The sequence below is a fragment of the Mobula hypostoma genome, chromosome 21 (genome assembly GCF_963921235.1).
Source record: "Mobula hypostoma chromosome 21, sMobHyp1.1, whole genome shotgun sequence".
Lineage (NCBI taxonomy): Eukaryota > Metazoa > Chordata > Chondrichthyes > Myliobatiformes > Myliobatidae > Mobula > Mobula hypostoma.
The window spans coordinates 57491020-57514033 of record NC_086117.1 but is presented as its reverse complement, the minus strand read 5'-3'; the positions used below and the strand labels follow the sequence as shown (position 1 = coordinate 57514033).

General features: G+C 41.8%; 1 protein-coding gene across 15 annotated transcripts in view; it reads right to left on the bottom strand.

Moving 5' to 3' along the window:
* The window catches only part of fbrsl1 (fibrosin-like 1), a 1030575-nt gene that overhangs the window by 652443 nt on the left and 355118 nt on the right, over positions 1 to 23014 (bottom strand). The window contains exon 2 of one of the 15 annotated variants that reach the window (XM_063074096.1): positions 14530 to 14595. The exons of the other annotated variants lie outside the window; for them this stretch is intronic. The gene's annotated coding sequence lies outside the window, so the exon portion shown is untranslated. The remainder of the gene's footprint in view (positions 1 to 14529; positions 14596 to 23014) is intronic. 15 annotated transcript variants of the gene reach the window in all.

Genomic DNA, 23014 nt, shown 5'->3' with positions numbered 1-23014 from the left:
TTGGTACTATGTTTTGCAACTCGGCCCCATAAGGAACATTGTTTCATTTAGCTGTATTCATATGTGGGTGAATGACAGTTAAACTTGAACTTGATCTTTAACTTGTTTTCCCCAGAGAAGGGTAGGTGAGTAGAAAACAAAGAAATGTTTGTAATGGGAGACAACCAAGAGAGACTAAGTGACAGATGCAGTTAATGCTGATTGAAAGAGGGCAATGAAAAGGCTTGTTTCTCACAGCTGATCTTTTCTTTAGATGGAAGTATATACACTGTCATGTTATAGTTTAATGGGTTTGTGACTTTAATTCTGACATAAATTTGGGCAGTAGAGAATGACATTACTAAAATAACATCTACTCATCTAAAACGACACTACCAACTTGGCTCATGTGTGTGCTGTTCAGACATGCATCAATCTTCCACCTGTGTGATTCAATTATAACATCCAGGATCAACTTAAAATTTAGCAGATCAAGACTTTATCAGGGCTAATTTGTCAATGATATTATAGAACAGCAATAAAACCAGGTAATAAAATCAGTAAACCACTCAGTTAGCAACACCACTAAGTAGTGTCTCAAACAGGCAAATGTAATTAAGCATCTACAATCCATTATATAGCTGGCAAGCTTTGCAAGTTGCCTTCTGGTTTATCTCTTAGCTGTTTGCACAAGGCTGCAGCTGATTTAACAAAATTTCAACTCCATTAACTTCACATGAAATACTTAGAACTTAACAAATCAACAATTTATTGAAACTTCCAATGGTTTAGATAAAGAGTAATAACAAAGTGCTAAATAATTTTCCAAAATAAATAATAAACTCTGGTTTTATACTCGATGGCCACTTTATTAGGTATGGAGCAGTGTTCTGCTGCTGCAGCCCATCTACTTCAAGGTTTGACGTGCTGTGCATTCAGAGATGTTCTTCCTCACACCACTGTTATAATGCATGATTATTTGATTTACTGTCACCTTCCTGTCAGTTTGAACTAGTCTGGCCATTCTCCTCTGATCACTTCCATTAAAGGCATTTTCATCCACAGAACTGTCGCTCTCTGGATGTTTTTCATGTTTTGCACCAGAGACTGTTGAATGTGAAAATCCCAGGAAATCAGCAGTTTCTGAAATACTTACAACATCACTTTCTGGCACCAACAATCATTCCACAGTCAAAGTCACTGTTGTATGTGAAAATCCCAGGAGATTAGCAGTTGATCCCAAATGATCAAAGTCATTTAGATCACATTTCCTCCCCATTCATTTGGTGTGAACAACAAATGAACCTCTTAACCATGTCTGCATGGTTTTATGCACTGAGTTGCTGCCACATGAGTGGCTGAGTAGATTATTGCATTACTGAACAGATGCCCACTGAGTATATATCCTGGACTTCTGAAAAAAGCATCTCACACTGGCAAACTAATGTTTTATCTTTGCACCAAAAGTTGATTCTATTGTTATGGCTTTTCTTAATGAAGGGCTTAAGAGAAAAAAAATCCTACACGACTCTCTCTCTCTAAACACTCTTTATGACACAAAATGGGGTGTTTTGTCATTCAGAATCAACTTCTTGGTTTTGGGGAGGGTGCACATAAGGTCACCAGTATAAACAAGAAACAGGAAATGCCGGCCATACTGAATCTGTAGGAGGGGAAATAGAACTGACGTTTCATGTTGAAAATCCGTCATCGTGACTAGGAAAAAGTCAAATGAAGCGCATTAACCTGCTGGTAGGGTGAAGCTGTTCCTGAATGATTGAATAAGCGTTGCTAAAGTTCTCAGGAGTGGTTTAAGGAATTTTTACTCATTACGTTCTTTTGGCATGAAGTTGCAAGGTGGACTAAGGTGCTTACTGAGGAAGGCAAATTAATACAAAAATCAGAATATTGACTTGCAACTGTCAACATCTCAAGTACCAGCTGAATGCCAATCGAACTAATGGTTTTGTTCAAAGATCAGAAATCTGGCAGCCTACTTAATTTGAAATCCTTTTTCAGCAGAACACAGTAACGATCAACAGAAAGAGAAGTGCAGTCCATCAAAATGGTAATGGACAAAACTTTCCAGATCACCAAATGCTAACGTGTGTTTAATTCCCTGTAAGCATGGAAATTCACAACGATCATGTTCAACTTCATATATTAGAGTCATAGAAAAGTACAGCACAGAAACAGACTCTTTGGCCCATCTGGTCCATGCTGAATATTTAAACTGCCGACTCCCATTGACCTGAAACGGGACCTTAGTGCCCCCCCCATACCCCTACCATCCAGGTTCCTATCCAAACTTCTCTTAAACGTTGAAATTGAGCTCACATGCACACTTGTGCTGCCAACTCTTCCACACTCCCATGATCCCCTGAATGAAGTTTCTCCTTATGTTCCCCTTAAACTTTTCACCTTCTACCTTTGACCCATAACCTTGGGTTGTAGCCCAGCCAACTTCAGTAGGAAAAAAAGCCTGTTTGCATTTATCCTATCTGTATCCCTCATTGTTTTGTATGCCTCTATCAAATCTCCTCTCAATCTTCTACATTCCAAGGAATACAGTCCTAACCTATTCATTCTTTCCTTGTAACTCAGGTTCTCCGGATTCAGTAATGGTCCTTATTCCTAAACAAAACTCCAGCATTTTTATGTTAATTTACAGGTTAATGCTTGAAAAACATCAGTGATCTCTGCTATAACTCCTTGCCTGCTCTCCATCTTCCTCTGGTGCTCCTCTCCTCCTGTCCCATGATCCTCTCCCTTGTCCAGCCTTGTATCCCTTTTGCCAATCAACTTTCCAGCTCTTAGCTCCATCCCTCCCCCTCCTGTCTTCTCCTATCATTTCAGATCTCCCCCTCCCCCCCCTTTCAAATCTCTTACTATCTCTTCTTTCAGTTAGTCCTGATGAAGGGTCTCGGCCCGAAACATCGACTGTACCTCTTCCTATAGATGCTGCCTGGCCTGCTGTGTTCTACCAGCATTTTGTGTGTGTTGCTTGAATTTCCAGCATCTGCAGATTTCCTCGTGTTTGAGTGATCTCTGCTTTCATGTTTCACTTGTTTTCATTGGCTGTCTCTCAGGTAAACACAGGTGGCTTGGTCTTGGCACTTTTGTTTACCATGACAAAGGTTCGTCATCTCGGGCACAGACAAACTTTAACAGTAGATAGTAATAGCCTTATCCTAGTTTTCTCTGTTTGAGTGGCCACACCAGGGCTATTTACTGCTTATAGATTTGCTGAGAATGCCCGCAGGAAAACAAATCTCAGGGTTGTACATAGTGACATATATGTACTTTGATAAAACATTTACTTTACTTTATTTCTTTCATTTCAGTTTTACATAGAAACATAGAAAATAGGTGCAGGAGTAGGCCATTCGGCCCTTCGAGCCGGCACCGCCATCCAGTATGATCATGGCTGATCATTCAACTCAGAACCCTGTACCAGCCTTCCCTCCATACCCCCGATCCCTTTAGCCACAAGGGCCATATCTAACTCCCTCTTAAATATAGCCAATGAACTGGCCTCAGATGTTTCCTGTGGCAGAGAATTCCACAGATTCACCACTCTCTGTGTGAAGAAGTTTTTCCTAATCTCGGTCCTAAAAGGCTTCCCCTTTATCCTCAAACTGTGATCCCTCGTTCTGGACTTCCCCAACATCGGGAACAATCTTCCTGCATCTAGCCTGTCCAATCCCTTTAGGATTTTATATGTTTCAATAAGATCCCCCCTCAATCTTCTAAATTCCAACGAGTATAAGCCTAGTTCATCCAGTCTAAGATAGACTGGCAAATGACACTTAAAGGATTGATAGTGGATATGCAATGGCAAGCATTTAAGGATTGCATGGATGAACTACAACAATTGTTCATCCCAGTTTGGCAAAAGAATAAATCAAGGAAGGTAGTGCACCCGTGGCTGACAAGAGAAATTAGGGATAGTATCAATTCCAAAGAAGAAGCATACAAATTAGCCAGAAAAAGTGGCTCACCTGAGGACTGGGAGAAATTCAGAGTTCAGCAGAGGAGGGCAAAGGGCTTAATTAGGAAGGGGAAAAAAGATTATGAGAGAAAACTGGCAGGGAACATAAAAACTGACTGTAAAAGCTTTTATAGATATGTAAAAAGGAAAAGACTGGTAAAGACAAATGTAGGTCCCCTACAGACAGAAACAGGTGAATTGATTATGGGGAGCAAGGACATGGCAGACCAATTGAATAATTACTTTGGTTCTGTCTTCACTAAGGAGGACATAAATAATCTTCCAGAAATAGTAGGGGACAGAGGGTCCAGTGAGATGGAGGAACTGAGCGAAATACATGTTAGTAGGGAAGTGGTGTTAGGTAAATTGAAGGGATTAAAGGCAGATAAATCCCCAGGGCCAGATGGTCTGCATCCCAGAGTGCTTAAGGAAGTAGCCCAAGAAATAGTGGATGCATTAGTGATGATTTTTCAAAACTCGTTAGATTCTGGGCTAGTTCCTGAGGATTGGAGGGTGGCTAATGTAACCCCACTTTTTAAAAAAGGAGGGAGAGAAAAACCGGGAAATTATAGACCGGTTAGCCTAACGTCAGTGGTGGGGAAACTGCTGGAGTCAGTTATCAAAGATGTGATAACAGCACATTTGGAAAGCAGTGAAATCATCGGACAAAGTCAGCATGGATTTGTGAAAGGAAAATCATGTCTGACGAATCTCATAGAATTTTTTGAGGATGTAACTAGTAGAGTGGATAGGGGAGAACCAGTGGATGTGGTATATTTGGATTTTCAAAAGGCTTTTGACAAGGTCCCACACAGGAGATTAGTGTGCAAACTTAAAGCACACGGTATTGGGGGTAAGGTATTGATGTGGATAGAGAATTGGTTAGCAGACAGGAAGCAAAGAGTGGGAATAAGCGGGACCTTTTCAGAATGGCAGGCAGTGACTAGTGGGGTACCGCAAGGCTCAGTGCTGGGACCCCAGTTGTTTACAATATATATTAATGACTTGGATGAGGGAATTAAATGCAGCATCTCCAAGTTTGCGGATGACACGAAGCTGGGCGGCAGTGTTAGCTGTGAGGAGGATGCTAAGAGGATGCAGGGTGACTTGGATAGGTTGGGTGAGTGGGCAAATTCACGGCAGATGCAATTTAATGTGGATAAATGTGAAGTTATCCACTTTGGTGGCAAAAATAGGAAAACAGATTATTATCTGAATGGTGGCCGATTAGGAAAAGGGGAGGTGCAACGAGACCTGGGTGTCATTATACACCAGTCATTGAAAGTGGGCATGCAGGTACAGCAGGCGGTGAAAAAGGCGAATGGTATGCTGGCATTTATAGCGAGAGGATTCGAGTACAGGAGCAGGGAGGTACTACTGCAGTTGTACAAGGCCTTGGTGAGACCACACTTGGAGTATTGTGTGCAGTTTTGGTCCCCTAATCTGAGGAAAGACATCCATGCCATAGAGGGAGTACAAAGAAGGTTCACCAGATTGATTCCTGGGATGGCAGGACTTTCATATGAAGAAAGACTGGATGAACTGGGCTTGTACTCGTTGGAATTTAGAAGATTGAGGGGGGATCTGATTGAAACGTATAAAATCCTAAAGGGATTGGACAGGCTAGATGCAGGAAGATTGTTCCCGATGTTGGGGAAGTCCAGAACGAGGGGTCACAGTTTGAGGATAAAGGGGAAGCCTTTTAGGACCGAGATTAGGAAAAACTTCTTCACACAGAGAGTGGTGAATCTGTGGAATTCTCTGCCACAGGAAACAGTTGAGGCCAGTTCATTGGCTATATTTAAGAGGGAGTTAGACATGGCCCTTGTGGCTATGGGGATCAGGGGGTATGGAGGGAAGGCTGGTGCAGGGTTCTGAGTTGGATGATCAGCCATGATCATAATAAATGGCGGTGCAGGCTCAAAGGGCCGAATGGCCTACTCCTGCACCTATTTTCTATATTTTCTATGTTTCATCATATGAAAGTCCTGCCATCCCAGGAATCAATCTGGTGAACCTTCTTTGTACTCCCTCTATGGCAAGGACGTCTTTCCTCAGATTAGGGGACCAAAACTGCACACAATACTCCAGGTATTTACTGAGAATCAATAAATGAAAAGGTCCTTAACTGAATGTTTAAAATATAGTTGAAAAGAGTATTCAAGATTCAAGATTATTTAATGTAATTTCCAGTAGAGGAGAAAGAAATAATTAGTACTCCAGATCCTATACAGCAGAAAGTAAAAACTCAATTAGAAAAAGAACACAATAATAAAACAAAATAAATATAAATGCATAACATAGTTTATACACATAGATTGACTGTATGTCCATAAAGTGATGCTAGGCACAGGAGTGTCCGTACATTAGATGACTGACAAGAAACAATAAAGTAGTGGTGGTTGGGGGGGTGTGGTGTGGTGGGTTAGTGGGCGGAGGCATTGATCAACCATGGGGAAAGTAACTGTTTTTGAGTCTGGTAGTCCTGGTGTGGATGCTATGTAGCCTCCTCCCTGAAAGCAGTGGGACAAACAGTCCATGAGCAGGGTGGGTGGGATACTTCATGATGTTCATGAACAAACTTCATGTCACATGCTGGTGATAATAAACCTGATTCTGATTATTGGCCCTTTTCTGGAATCTTTCTGTATATATTAGCTTAAACCAAAGCCTGACTCTGACAGGAGATGATAAAGTAGTGGTGGTGGGTGGTTGGGGGATGTGGAGGGGTGGGTTAGTGGGTGGAAGTGTTGATCAGCCTTACTGCTTGGGGTACGTAACTGATTTTGAGTCTGGTGGTGCTGGCCTGGATGCTAACCAGCTGCCTCCCTGACAGGAGTGGGACAAACAGCCCCAAAGGGAGAACAACAAGATCGTACGAAGAGACACAGGCCTCAATTCTCCCAAAAAGCAATTCTAAATCTGTCTTTATATTGGATTTAATAGGCTGTTGAATTCACCTGCCCCAATGCACTGGCAAATTTCTTGTAACAACCTAAAAGTAAAGTTGTTGGATTTGCAAAGGCTATCTGAAAAGTGCTGAATCACAACAAAATTATCTATTAGATTTATTTCATTCAACTTGAGTATCATCTTGGTGCAATTATTTACATTGCTTGTGCCTGGTTCTTATCATCAGAAAATTTTATTTAAATCCTATTAAATTAACTGAACCAAATCAGGTACAATGAAGTATTTGGGAGGGTATGAGATGAGGGGAAAAAAGAGATCTTCGAAGAGGGAAGAATTCAGTTGTAAATGAGGTGGGAGAGGGGAAACCTGATTGGATGAGGACTAACCAATCAGGAGAGACAAACAATGGGGGTATAAACACCACCAGACCAGAGATATCCAGATATCGTCCCTGATGAAGATGACAGAGTTTGTCATTAAAATCGATAGCTGTACCGGCTAGAAGCCCAAGATGGGTTTATTCATAGAGAAAGTCTGTTTAAAAAGAAGCTGTCATGGTCTAATTATAAAAGAGAATTGCAGGGTAATATTGCACATGTGATTCTACTACTGGCTAGCATACAAGGGAGGAGGTTTGGATGCACTCAACTTTTAGTCTAACATTCAATCTATTTACAAGTAAGCAACAGTATGTCAGGGAAGAGCCACAAAGTAAATATGCATTACCAGGTCTACTACCAATGGCAAATTTTCAGTTTTACAGATAGTGGAAAAGATAAAACATTTTCAAAAGTTCAAAGTAAATTTATTATCAAAGTATATATTTGTCACCATATACAAACAACCTGAGATTCATTTTACTGCAGGCGTACTCAGTAAATCCAACAACCATAATAGAATCAATGAAATACCACACCCAATGGGGCAGACAAACAACCGATGTGTACAAGATAACAAATTGTGGAAATACAAAAGAGAAAAAAAAAGAAACAGTAATAATAAATAAATAAGCGATAAATATCAAGAACTTGAGGTGAAGAGTCCTTGAAGGCGATTCCATTGTGGGAACATTTCAATGATGGGGCAAGTGAAGTTGACAGTATTTAGCCCCACTGGTTCAGCAGCCTGATGGTTGAGGGGGTAATAACTGTTCCTGAACCTGGTGGTTTGAGTCCTGAGGCTCCTGTACCTCTTTCTTGAACTATCAATCATCAGGGTCTTGAACCAAAGGGTATAACTTCACTCATCCCATCACTGAAACGTACCCACAACTTATAGACTCAGCTTCAAGGACTCTTCATCTCATGTTCTCAATATTTATTGCTTATTTATTTACTATTATTGTTTCTTCTTTAGAATTTGCAGAGTTTGTTGTTTCCTCACTCTGGTTGAACACCCAGGTTGGGATGTTCACTCATCCCATCACTCAGCTTCAAGGACTCCTGAGAACTTTCTACAGGGGCACAATTGAGAGCATACTGGCTGTATCACTGCCTGGTATGGGAACTGTACCTTCCTTAATCGCAGGACTCTGCAGAGAGTGGTGCGGACAGCCCAGCGCATCTGTAGATGTAATCTTCTCATGATTCAGGATATTTACAAGGACAGGCGTCCGCCCTGCTCTGCTGGGGGAGAAGCTGACAGCGATGCAGGTGGATGCCTCCCTGGTATCATGGATTCTTGATTACCTGACAGGCAGACCACAGTACGTATGCTTGCAACACTGTGTGTCCGACAGAGTGATCAGCAGCACTGGGGCTCCACAGGGGACCGTCTTGTCTCCCTTTCTCTTCACCATTTACACCTCGGACTTCAACTACTGCACAGAGTCTTGTCATCTTCAGAAGTTTTCGGATGACTCTGCCATAGTTGGATGCATCAGCGAGGGAGATGAGGCTGAGTACAGGGCTACGGTAGGAAACTTTGTCACATGGTGTGAGCAGAATTATCTGCAGCTTAATGTGAAAAAGACTAAGGAGCTGGTGGTAGACCTGAGGAGAGCTAAGGTACTGGTGACCCCTGTTTCCATCCAGGGGGTCAGTGTGGACATGGTGGAGGATTACAAATACCTGGGGATACGAATTGACAATAAACTGGACTGCTCAAAGAACACTGAGGCTGTCTACAAGAAGGGTCAGAGCCGTCTCTAGTTCCTGAGGAGACTGAGGTCCTTTATCATCTGTCGGACAATGCTGAGGATGTTCTACGAGTCTGTGGTGGCCAGTGCTATCATGTTTGCTGTTGTGTGCTGGGGCAGCAGGCTGAGGGTAGCAGACACCAACAGAATCAACAAGCTCATTCGTAAGGCCAGTGATGTTGTGGGGATGGAACTTGACTCTCTGACGGTGGTGTCTGAAAACAGGATGCTGTCAAAGTTGCATGCCATCTTGGTCAATGTCTCCCATCCACTACATAATGTACTGGGGTGGGCACAGGAGTACATTCAGCCAGAGACTCATTCCACCGAGATGCAGCACTGAGCGTCATAGGAAGTCATTCCTGCCTGTGGCCATCAAACTTTACAACTCCTCCTTGGAGGGTCAGACATCCTGAACCAATAGTCCTGGACTTATTTCATAATTTACTGGCATACTTTACATACTATTATTTAACTATTTATGGTTCTATTACTATTTATTATTTATGGAGCAACTGTAACAAAAACCAATTTCCCCCGGGATTAATAAAGTATGACTATGACTATGACTAAAAGGGCCCATAGGATCATTGGGGACCTGAGTCACCCCAACCACAAACTATTCCAGCTGCTACCATCCGGGAAATGGTATCGCAGCATAAAAGCCAGGACCAACAAGCCCCAGGAAAGCTTCTTCCACCAGGCCATAAGAATGATTAACTCACGCTGATTTGAGTGTACTCTATATTCTACTGTTCTACTTATTATAAATTACTATGATTGCACATTGCACATTTAGACAGAGACATGACGTAAAGATTTTTGCTCCTCATGTATATGAAGGACGTAAGAAATAAAGTCAATTCAAGTGGTGGGTACCTGGAACACGCTGCTTGGGATGATGACAAAGGTCAACATAAAAAGGACATTTAAAAGACTCTTAGTCACGTGGATGTAAGAAAAATGGAGGGTTATGGACTATGTAGGAGAGAAGCTTTAAATTGGTGGTGGAGTGGCCTTACATCAGTTGGCACAATATTATGGGTTGAAAAGCCTGTACTGCTCTATATTTTAGTATTGCTTTCTGTCACTAGTATTCATCCAATACTCGGCTCATTACATTGTAGGGTAATGTAATGGGTTTTCCATGGGCATAATTCACAACCACTGACATTGAGTTGGGGTTCACTTTAAGAGACTGGTTTGATGTGATGACGTAATTACATGAAGTCTTTACCGCATTTTATGTTTTGTGTTTGGAAGTCAATAAAGGTGTTGCTATGATTTACCTTAAACTTAAGATGCCTCTGCCATTTTATTTACAAAAACTTGCAACATAACAGTCAAGGCAGAACATTTCCATGAAGTCTTATTGAAATACTTCCTTATGTAGTGTTTAGTTCTACTAATATAGATCAATAATGAGTTATGTTCCTCTCTGAGTATCTATAAACAGAAAGAGAAATTATCTCCTAGCATAGGGTTTAAATAGTTCTAACCCTTGAAGACAGCGACCTACCATACTGTCTTTGTACACTGTAAGTGATGCCAATGACTTAAGGATAGAGTTGATGTGTAAAAATGTACTGTAAGAAATTCAAATCCAAATTTATAGTGAAACGTGACAGGTTTGCTTGTAGCAGTAACAGATTTATGGTTTTTGTTAGACAAGTGGATTTTTTAGATGCTTGTATGCTAATGTTTGTTATTTATTGTCATTACTTCTATGTTAACGTAGCAGGTAAAAGTACATCATTTAAATGCATTGTATTCAGATGCTAATGCTCTCAGTACCATTTCTAAGCATTAAGGAGATTTTTTTCCATCAATTCACAGCAAGCCTGATTGAGAAATGAATTTTATTAATTTCCACAAAAACCACACTGAGATCTCACTCTTTCTGTTATGTGTTATGTGACTGCCCAATCCAACAGCTGCAACCCTCGTGAATAAATCTGATGATTTTGCATGTTTATCTCCTTAGTGTATGGTTGTGATTTTGATGCACATTATTCTACACAAATACTGTTTAAAAAATTTTAATTCCATGTATTGGGTAAAGTTCTTAATAAATCTATAATTTAGCTCTGATCTAAATTCTGGCTGTACCAAAGCAAGCTCCATAGGAGCACAGCAGCATACCCAAGGGATCAACATCATAGCAGGCAAGCAATTGCTTGTTCACTGATCTGACCACCTCTGACCAGAAGCGGGTTATTATTGGTCATTATAGTAATTACAAGTCTGAGGGCTGGGCCATCAATATGGTTGGAATGCTCAAGCCCTAATAATTTATTATTAATCACCCTTACGAAATTTAAATTTAAACAATCTCCCTCAAAAAATAATTGGCAGGTCAGTTTTTTTGAACTACAACTCCTGAAGTGAGGAATTCAATACCTAAAACTACAAGGGATAGACTCAGCTGACACTTTTATCTGCCAACTTAAAACCTTGCTTTTAACAAACACTTTTGTCTTTATTTTCATATTTGCCCTTTGAACTATATTGACTGTGTACAACACCTTATATTAAAAACAAGAGAAAATCTGTAGATGCTGGAAATCCAAATAAAACACACGAAATGCTGAACAAACTCAGCATAACAGGTAGCATCTATGGAAAAGAGTATAGTTGATATTTCAGGTTGAGACCCTTCAGCAGACCGGAGAAAAAAAAGGTGAGTAATCTGGCCTCGAGCATTTTGTGTGAGTTACCTTATATTACGATGGGGTAGCCTCCAACCTGATGGCACGAATACTTCTGGTAAAAATAAGTTTCTCTCCTGCTCCCCTCTACTTCCTTTCCCTAATCTGGCCCCTTACCTCTTCTCCCACTGGGACCCTCCTCTTTCCCTTTCTCCGATAGTCCACTCTGCTTTCCTATTAGATTCCTTCATCTCTAGCCCTTTATCTTTCCCACCCATTTGGCTTCACCCAGCACCATCCTCCTCCCCCGCCATCCCCACACACCTTTTTATTCTGGTGCCCTTGCCCTTCCTTTCCGGTCCTGAAGAAGGGCCTCAACCTGAAACGTCGACTGTTTATTCACTTCCATGGATGCTGCCCGATTTCCTCCACCATTTTAAGTGTGTTGTCATAATTAAATTAATATTATCATTCCATTATTTTTCTCAGCTCAAGCTGGTAAAACCTGAGGCACGGCATAGCCAAGCACTCTCATTTCTCAATTGCTAGGAACTTTCAGACTATTCTAGTGACGTTTAGTATTGTGGCTTTCTGAATATTTACATCAATATTGCTGTGTAGCCCTAATTGTTTAAAGCTAATGTATAGTGCCTTTGGGATGACACCAGTTGTAGTAGATATTACTATTGGGACAATGTTCCATAGTCTTTCTATTTCCTCTTTTAATTCAGCATATTTCGGTGTTTTCCCCTGACTGATTTCTATGTGTGTGTTTGGGATGGGTCTATCTATTAAATAAGTTGTTCTTGCTGGTTTATCCTGTATTATTATATCTGGATGATTATTATGGATTGTCCTATTATTAGTAGTATTACAAAAGGCTTCCTATTCCCTCCTCCACGGTACCTTGCCTACCAAAATTCTGCACTTCTCTACTTAAGTAAATCTGATAAATGGCCATTCACTTGTATCTATTCTACGTTTATCTTTCCCATAGTGCAATTGATCTGCTGCAGGCTTACAATATTTTGCTTCTAGTTCAAACACCCGTAGAATTACACATAAAAAGCCTAAAGCTGCAACATAATGCCTTTTCAAGATTAAAAACAAAATAAAACAAGATATCGCTACCTTTGTTCAAAATTGCAGCCATATGCCTTTATTTAAAGTGAGTGCAATTGAAAGGTAAACATCCAGTCAGTTTATTTAACCCCTTCCATATATAAAGCACCTTTGATGTGTAAAAAAAATAACCCAAGGCAGTTCAAAAGAACATGAGCAAAGCGCAAAAGCAGATCCTGTCATTCAAATAATTTGACACAGAAACTGAAAATGCTTAAGTATTCAGGTTGATAGACAGATGATATCTATAATAAAGGTAGGATAGATTTTCTTTTCTCATTTATTTCTGAGCACTGTTAGCAAGAAGTTTAATAAGATATGGTATGTCACCTAAAATACTCAAATTTCTACAGATGTACCATGGAGAACATTCTGACTGACTGTATCACCATTTGGTGGGGGCGGGGGGGCTACTACACAGGATCAAAGTAAGCTGCAGAAAGTTGTAAAATTAGTTAGCTCCATCATGGGCACCATTCTCCATAGTATCAAGGACATCTTCAAGGAGTGATGCCTCAGAAAGGCAGCATCATAAGGGACATCCATCACCCAGGACATGCCTCCTTCTCATTGCTACCATCAGGGGGGAGGTACAGGAGCCTGAAGGCACACATTCAATAATTCAGGAACAGCTTCTTCCTCTCCGCCATCAGAATTCTGAATAGACATTGAACCTATGAATATTACCTCATGACTTTTTTTATTTCCATTTTTCGTGCTGCTTATTTAACTATGCAATATATGTAACCCTAACCCTAAATTCACAGTTTTTCCTATTATTATGCATTGCATTGTACTGCTGCTACAAAGTCAACAAATTTCACGACATATGGTGGTGATTCTGATTCTGATTACTATTCATGGTTCATTCCTAACTACCCTTGAGAAGATGGTGGTGAGACATGTTGAACAACTGCAATGCTTTTGGTGAAGGTAATCCCACCATGCTGATGAGTAGAGAGTGCCAGGATTTACATCCAGCAACACTTCCGCCTATCACCTCCCCCTGGCAACACCCTCCCTTCCCTTTCTCCCGTGGTCCACACTCCTCTCCTATTAAATTCGTTCTTTCCCAGCCCTTTACCTTGCCCACCTATCACCTCCCAGCTTCTTACTTCATCTCTCCCCTCCTCTACCCACCTAGCTTCACCAATCACCTTCTAGCTTGTACTTCTTCTTCTGTCCCCAACAGGATACCATTAGTGAGGGAATGATCGACTGTAATGCCACTGAAGACCAAGGGTTCGATGCCCACCACTGTCTGTAAGGAGACTGTATGTTCTCCCATGACTGCCTGGGATTCCTCTGGGTGCTCTAGTATATTCCCACATTCCAAAGATATATGAGTTAAAGTTTAATAAGTTGTAGGCATGCTATGTCAGTGCCGGAAGTGTGGCACACTTGTGGGTTGCCCCCAGTATATCCTTAACACAAACGATGCATTTCACTGCATATTTCAATATTTCAATGTACACGTGACAAAGAAAGCTAATCTTAAATCTGAAAAATTACCAGATGCATTCAAGAAACAGCTGAAGGATGTAATCAAAACATCCTTGAAAAAATGTAGTTTATCTCCACAGAATCTCTGACTTGCAGCTGCTCAAAAGGGAGAATATCATTCAGGGTATCACTGTGAACCTGGAGTCCATTCATCAGAAACGCAAGGATGCCAATAGAAAACAGCAGAATTAGTGATCTATCTTCCCAACAACCCTATCAAGCACCACTGGTCCTACCTCAAGTGCCGCAGTGGCCTCATCAGTCACTTCAAACGCATGGAAATGGAGAAGAAACACATCATCCTGATCCAAAAGAATGCCTAAGGTTACCACAGGTTCCTTGACAGGAGGAAGTCAACACAAAACTGTAATTTGCACAGGATAAGAAAAATTGACTGAATTCACCAGACTGATATGCATAACTTAACTGGTATTTTCTGTTTCTGGCTTAAGCAATTTCAAAAGTTTAATTGTGAGCTTTGGTTCTGCCTCCAGCTCCCATTAACAACAGGATTAGGTTATGAAACCTCCAAGAGGACCACACCTTGTTGTAGGGTTTGGAGGCTTGCATGCCCCAATGACATGGAGAGCTATATTGACCAGAGTCGGGGCTTTATGCTTTGGCTCTTGGCAGCATCACCCATGCCAAACAGGTCAAAGGGTAGAGGACAGACTAAGAGTGGCCCTCTGGTCATGCAAGTTCAGGGGTTCAGCCTACAGCTAAAAACCCTGACTGGTCAAACAAAACTGTTACAGAAATAGCAATGAAGAATCCTTCTATCTGTGTGTGACGGTATTCCTGTGTCTCCATGTAGGACTTGCATGACTGATAGTAATGAAGACTAAGAAGAAGCTACTGACATAGTGACTGCCAGAGATGGAAGACCATCAGAGATGGCTTGTCACTGACAGCGCCAAGATTTACAGGGAAGAAGTCTAAAGGGGAATGCAGAAAATGACCCTTTAGTGACAGGTTGTACTTCATGGTTTTGTGTGCTTGAAGCAGCTGCACACAGTTTGGTGCTCTGTAATTGCCAAGAAAATTTTCAACAATATCCTTGAATGCCTTCCATGCGATTTTCTCTGGTCCCACTACAAGTTATCTGAATTGCCTGTCATTGATGGTCTGTCTGATTTGTTGACTGACAAATATGCCTTCCATAACCTTGGCATCAGTTGTTCTGACTTGAATTTATGAACTGAAATAACAAATATAGGCGATTTTTTAAAATGGTGCACAAAAGGGAAATTTCACAGTGATTTTCATGATCAGCAACCCAAAATCTGCAAAATCTTTGTTGCCCAGTGTAAGCAGGAAGCAAATCAAAAGCAAACCTTGTTCATTTTAGGTAGCTACAACATACAAAATCTGGCTGAAGCTTGCACATCATTTATTTCATGGCTGTGATTGTCAGATGGATGAGTGCAGGTCCTGAAGAAAGGGTCACTCCTCTCTCCTCCTCCCATGGTTCTCCCTCGCACCCCCACCACAATTTAAAATAATCGTTTATTTTACAGATTCCTTCCAATTACTCCCATCAAAATGACTATTAGCCATAACCGGTTTCTAAAGACTTTATTTGAAAGACTGTCTCTAAATATGGTGACCAGTGGTGTGCCTCAGGGATCTGTTCTGGGACCCCTTATCTTTGTGATTTTTATAAATGACTTGGATGAAGAAGTGGAGGGATGGGTTAGTAAATTTGCTGATGACACGAAGGTTGGAGGTGTTGTGGACAGTGTGGAGGGCTGTCAGAAGTTACAACGGGACATCGATAGGATGCAAAACTGGCTGAGAAGTGGCAGATGGAGTTCAACCCAGATAAGTGCGAGATGGTTCATTTTGGTAGATCAAATAGGCAGAATATAGTATTAATGGTAAGAATCTTGGAAGTGTGGAGGATCAGAGAGATCTTGGGGTCCGAGTCCATAGGACACTCAAAGCTGCTGCACAAGTTGACTGTGGTTAAGGCGGCATACGGTGTATTGGCCTTCATCAACTGTGGGATTGAGTTTAAGAGCCAAGAGGTAATGTTACAGCTATATAGGACCCCACTTGGAGTACTGTGCTCAGTTCTGGTCAAAAGTGCAGAGGAGATTTACAAGGATGTTGCCTGGATTGGCAAGCATGCCTTATGAGAATAGGTTGAGTGAACTCGGCCTTTTCTCCTTGGAACTGCGGAGGATGAGAGGTGACCTGATAGAGGTGTATAAGATGATGACTGGCATTGATCGCGTATAGTCAGAGGCATTTTCCCAGGGCTGAAATGGCTAACACGAGAGGGCACAGCTTGGAAGTAGGTACAGAGGAGATGTCAGGGGTAAGTTTTTTATTCAGACAGTGCTGAATGAGTGGAATAGGCTGCCAGCAACGGTGGTGGAGGTGGATACAATAGGGTCTTTTAAGAGACTCCTGGATAGGTACATGGAGCTTAGTAAATTAGAGGGCTGTGGGTAACCCTGGGTAATTTCTAAAGTAAGTACATGTTCGGCACAGCATTGTGGGCCGAAGAGCCTGTATTGCGCTGTAGGCTATCTATGTTCTATATACTCCCTATCTTTTACTGCAGTGAATGAAACCTTCGTAAATGACAAAATTAAATTTAACCCTTTTCTATAGTGAATGTTTATGAACTGGAGAGAAAGCCTGCACTAAAAGCTGCATAAGAATAACCTAGTAGCTGGTAATGACAATACAAACTCAACAGTAAAGCAGATGCTACTGTTAGGTTTGGCCATTCCTGGGGCAAACTTGGAGGCAATTCAATTCAGCAGAACCAAGGCAAGGTGAGCAGAGGTGATGCAGAGTCAAGGTGATGGGCCCCGGACCTGGGCCTGAGAATGAGTAAAGACCCAAGGATTGATCAATTTTAGGTCCGAACCGAATTAGAAAAGTTGGGTATGGGTTGAATTAAGGGTGCGCAGCAACGGTTGGAAAGTGTATCAAAGTGGCAGCGTCCAGGTCCGAGAGCAAGGTGCAGATGATGTAAGCGCCCAACCAGACTGAAAAGGACAGGGTGTCAGCGCCAGAGGGGAGGCACAGGCTGATTCAAACTGCTGCTCCACTTGGTTTACTTATTTCTGTGATAAACTTCAACTCATCACTGTACCAGGTTCACTCACTTCACCACCAAACTGTGGTTATGGCCTGCAACTATCACAGTGTGAACTCACTTTTGTGAACTTCAGTTCTGAATGCTATTTGCTTACTTTTATTGTCTGCACCTTTTTTCTTTTTTATCTGCACATTGGGTGTTTGACGGTTCTTTGTTTTAATGGATTCTACCAGGTATTCTTTGTTTTGTAGCTGCTGTAATAAGATGAATCCCAAAGTTGATTAAAGTATCAACTTAAACGTACTTTGACTTTGAAATTTTTGCCCAATTCTAAAACTATAGCATGATCTACTATTTGTGTATTAAAATAAAATAGTATGTGTAGTAACTACTTGAAAACAAGCTAAAAGTCACTAAGAGGCTAAGTGCGATCTTCACCACCCAGGCCATGCTCTTTTCTCACTGCTACCATCAGGTAGAAGGTACAAGAGCCTCAGGACTTATACCACCAGGTTCAAGAACAGTTTGTACATTCTTCCCGCTGTGCACAGGGAATTTTGCCAGGCATTCCGGTTTCCTCCCACAGCCCAAAGATATACTGGTTCGTAGTTTAATTGGTCATTGTAAATTATCCTCAGATTAGGCTAGGGTTAAATCACTGGGGTGCTGTGCGGCACATCTTGGTGGGCTGGAGGTGCCTGTTCGGCGCAGTAGCTCCAAATCAAGGGTTCCCAACCTGGGATCCATGGACCCCTCTGCTTATAATAGGGGTCTATTGCATTAAAAAGTTTGGAAACCTTGCTCTAAATAAAATAAATATTGACAATAACTGACAAGCAAAATGTAGAAATTACTACAAGTGCTAAAAGCAGTAGATACACTGTCTAACCAATTTTACAATCTCCTATTTCTTGATCTCTGAGACCAACAGATCATGAAAAATGTGAATGCTTCAAGGAGGAATTGTTCAATCTTTGGAGCCACAGAGGATGACAGCTTGACAGACGTGCATAGGATTATGAGAGGCATAGATAGAGTGGAGAGCCAGGACCTTTTTCTCAGGGTGGCAATGGCCAATACTAGAAGACATCAATTTAAAGTGAGTGTAGGAAAGTTTAGGGGAGATATTTGATGTAGATTTGGTCTTATACAAAGAGAGCTGAGTGCCTGGAATGTACTGCTGGGGATGGTGGTAGAGACTAATACAAAAGGGACATTTAAAAGACTCTTGGATAGGCACAAGGATGCAAGAAAAATGAAGGGTTCTGGCTGTATAGGAGGGAAGGGTTAAATTGATTGTTGCAGAAGGTTTAGATTGATCTTCAAAATATTGTGGGCTGAAAGCTCAGCACTGTGCTATGTTCTTATTTCATTACAGAATTAAACAGCTGCTATTAATCAAATGCTTAGGACCATTACTTGCTTGCCTTCATGAAGCGCACATACAAATGAACTTCTGTCAACGATCAGATACCAAAGGATGTTCCACAGATCTTCTTGATTCTAAAGAGTATTTTCTGGCATCAAAAAAGGTGATAAATAGTGGTGAAGTCCTCCAAGAGGACCACAACCTTGTTGTGGTTTGGAAGTTTGCGTGCCTCAATGACCCAGAGAGCTAAGTTGGCTGGAGTCAGGGCTTTATACTTTGGCTCTTGGTAGGGTCACCCATGCCAAACAAGTCAAATGGTAGAGGCCAAACTAATAGTGGTTCACTGATCCAGATTCAGGGGTTCAATTCAGTGTTAACAACCCTGGCTGGTCCAAAAATAAAATTGTTCTAGAAACGGCAATGAAGAACCCTTCTATCTCTGTGTGCGATGGTATTCCTGAGTCTACACCTGGGACTTGCAAGGCTGACAGTAGTGAAAACCAAGGGGAAACTATTGACATGATGAAGGAAGCCCTGAACACCACTAGGGATGGAGGACCTTCATTGCTGCCCTAAACGTCAACGATGTAATAGGCCGAAAGTGAGTAAGTAACAGTGGGTAAAGTGATTTCTGAATTTCTCAAGTTGATATCTGGGGAAGATGAAATCCATGGTGCCTCCAGATCACGGGTTCCCAACCTGGGGTCCACAGACTACTTAATGGTCCTGGTGAAGGGTTTTGGCCCGAAATGTTGACTGTTTACTTTTTCCCATAGATGCGGCCAGGCCTACTGAATTCCCCAGCATTTTGTGTCTGTTGCTTTGGACTTCCAGCATCTGCAGATTTTCTTATCCTTGCTTAATGGTAATGGTCCATGGCCAAAAAAAAAGGTTGGGAACCCTGCACTAGATGGACGGAATCCACAGTGTGCGCATTTTTCAGCCATAAAGGAAAGACTGCTGAGAAGAACTCAGGCTTCACAAATGCATTGGAAAAATGATTGAACCAACATCAGTTTGTTCCAGACCAACAGCATTAGCACTGAAGCCCAAGTAACATTCAATTGTCTTCAATGGGTAAAGCACATTGTTTATACACAACACGAGTCTCCTGAGACGAACACTCTATTCCAAGCTACTTCATGGCAAGAAATTACCAGGTGGAGGAGAGAAGAAGAATCAAGGATGATCTCAAATTCTCCATGAGAAAGAGTAACATCCTCACGAGCTCTGGGAATCTGTCTCTTAAATATTCCAAATGGAAAAGAAACACACAAAATGGCTCTGAGAAAAGGGAGTTCTTATGTTGGAAATATAGTACTTGCAGAAGTCTTAGACACATATATGTAACTAGGGTGCCTAAGAGCTTTGCATAGTACTGCAGTAATTTTATGTATTGCACTGTACTGCTGCCACAAATATCAAATTTCATGACATACGTGTAACCCTCAGGCTCACCCACTCGCGTTCGTCCAGGGGAATCAGCTTTCAGCCCCGCCAAACTGGGTATTCACGTTTGTGTGGATGCTATGTAATGTACCCCCAATTACAAACCCACAACGCAAAATATCAGACAGTACACCATATGCAATTAAATGATAGACTTTATGAATCTTAATCTGAATACAGGGTTAGTATGAAAATAAACAAATAAATGAAATCAAATAAACGAAATAAATAAATAAATAAATAAAAATTTAAAAATTAAATGAAAATAAACAAAACAAAACATAAAAAAGGGCCCAAATTAAAGTCACAGTATCAGTTGGAGCTCACTCAGTAGGCATTCCTCCACCATCGATCTCCGTTGAACATCACCGACCCTCAGATCCCAGTATACGCCATCCAGTGGTCTACCAGTGCTCTCTACACACGTCCTTCCTCTTCCTCTCTCCTCGACTGAAAGCCCGCAAAAAACCCGGCTCCCAGACACACAAGGAAGAATAACATTTCTCCCATTGGATAGCCACTGAATTCCAAAGTCCCCTTATCTCTAGTCATAACCCAAGTCATAACCCAAACATTGCTACTACAGAGAAAACATTACCTCAGCAATTAACATTACAGAGAAGCCATTACATTTGCCTTAGCAGTTAACATTACAGAGAAGCCATTACATACGTGAGTGATGATAAACCTGATTCTGATCTGGGTCTCTACTGTGGACTGTGACAGTGGGAAGGGGAAAAGGAAAGGGGAATCATGGTTGAGAAAAGGGGAAGGGAGAGGGGCAGGAGCAGGAAGCAGCAGAGACACATACTGTAACAATCTATAAACCAATTGTTTGGAATCAGATGACCTTGTCTGGTGTCACAGGGCTAGCTGTGCCTGCATCCATGACACACCCCATCGCTGGCACTCCTTCTCTGCCACCTGTCCCATACACGTCCCGCAGCGCTCCACCTTCACCATTTTCAACATCCTTTTCTCTTGTCAAATTTACAAACTTGCTCTCCACTCCACGTTGATAAATACAGTACTGTGCAAAAGGCTTTGGCACCCTGGCTACATATATGTGCTAAGACTTATTGCACAGTACTATATACAGAAGTCCAGCATAAATTAAGGAGGGCAACATCTCCCAAACTACCCACTCACCCTGTCAACACTTCCTACTCCAGCTGTGGCTGAGTCAGCAGATTCCATCTAGGCTCTGCAGCCATCTCAGAACCCAAAAAACTGTGGTGGGAGTAAGCTTAGGAGCAGGATGAAAATCTCAAGTGAAATGCAGGAAAGTAGAAAAATAGGAACAGCAGCTTAGAAAGATATTATGTAAAAACTAGCTTTATCTGTCACATGTAAGAAAGGAGGGAGGCAGCAAAAAGAAAATTACAGACCTATTAGTCTGACATCGGTAGTTGGAAAGTTATTGGAGTCAATCCTCAAGGACGAGGTTATGAAATACCTTGAGGTGCATGACAAGATAGGCCCAAGCCAGCATAGTTTCATGAAGGGAAGATCCTGCCTCACCAGCCTATTGGAATTTTTTGAGGTAATCTCAAATAAGATTGACAAGGGAGAGGGTGTGGATGTTGTGTATTTGGATTTTCAAAAGGCCTTCGATAAGGTGCCGCATAAGAGGCTGCTTAATAAGATGAGAGCCCATGGAATTACAGGAAAGATATTGGAATGGGTGGAGCATTGACTGATAGGAGAAAGCAAAGGGTGGGAATAAAGGGATCCTATTCTGATTGGTTGCCGGTTACTAGTGGTGTTCCGCAGGGGTCTGTGTTGGGACCACTTCTTTTCACAATGTATATCGATGATTTCGATTATGGATTAAATGGTTTTGTGGCTAACTTTGCAGATGACACCAAGATAGGTGGAGGAGCAGGGTCTCTCTGCAACCTTTCTGTTTCTTCAACATTTCCTGCTCCTGGAATGCAGGGGCTAACATATGAGGGGCGTCTGTCTGCTCTTGGACTGTATTCATTGGAGTATAGAAGAATGAGAGTGGATCTCATAGAAACAATTTGAATGTTGAAAGGGTTGGATAGAGTAGATGTGAAAAGGCTGTTTCCCTTGGTGGGTAAGTCCAGGATAAGAGGCCACAGTCTTAGAGTTAGAGGGTACCCATTTAAAACAGAGATGAGGAGAAATTTTTTTAGCCAGAGGGTCATGGATTTATGGATTTTGGATTTCGTTGCCACATACAGCTGTGGAGGCCCGATCATTGAAGGTGTTTAAGGAGGAGATTGATAGATATCTAATTAGTCAGAGTATCAAGGGATATGGGGAAAAAGCCGGAAATTGGAACTAGATAGGAGAATAGTTTAGCTCCAGGTGGAGTGGTGGAACAGACTCGATGGGCTGAACAGCCTACATCTGCTACTTTGGCAGGCACTCTGAGCCACATGGAGAGGATATTGATGGGCTCACAGAGTGCACCACTGTTTACATCAACTTCTGTGTGGATGGCAATGTTCTGACAAGAACTGTCCTTTGTTATTCAAATAACAAGTCATGGGTAACAAAGGACATCCTGAACACTAAAAAGAGGGCAACATACATCAAAGTTGTTGGTGAACGCAGCAGGCCAAGCAGCATCTGTAGGAAGAGGTGCAGTCGACGTTTCAGGCCGAGACTTCGTCCTGACGAAGGGTCTCGGCCTGAAACGTCGACTGCACCTCTTCCTACAGATGCTGCTTGGCCTGCTGCGTTCACCAGCAACTTTGATGTATGTTGCTTGAATTTCCAGCATCTGCAGAATTCTTGTTGTTTGCGTTTAGAGATGGAAATAGGGAGGAGCTGAGGGCAATACAGAGGGACCTGAAAGCCAGGATCAGGGAGGCTAAAG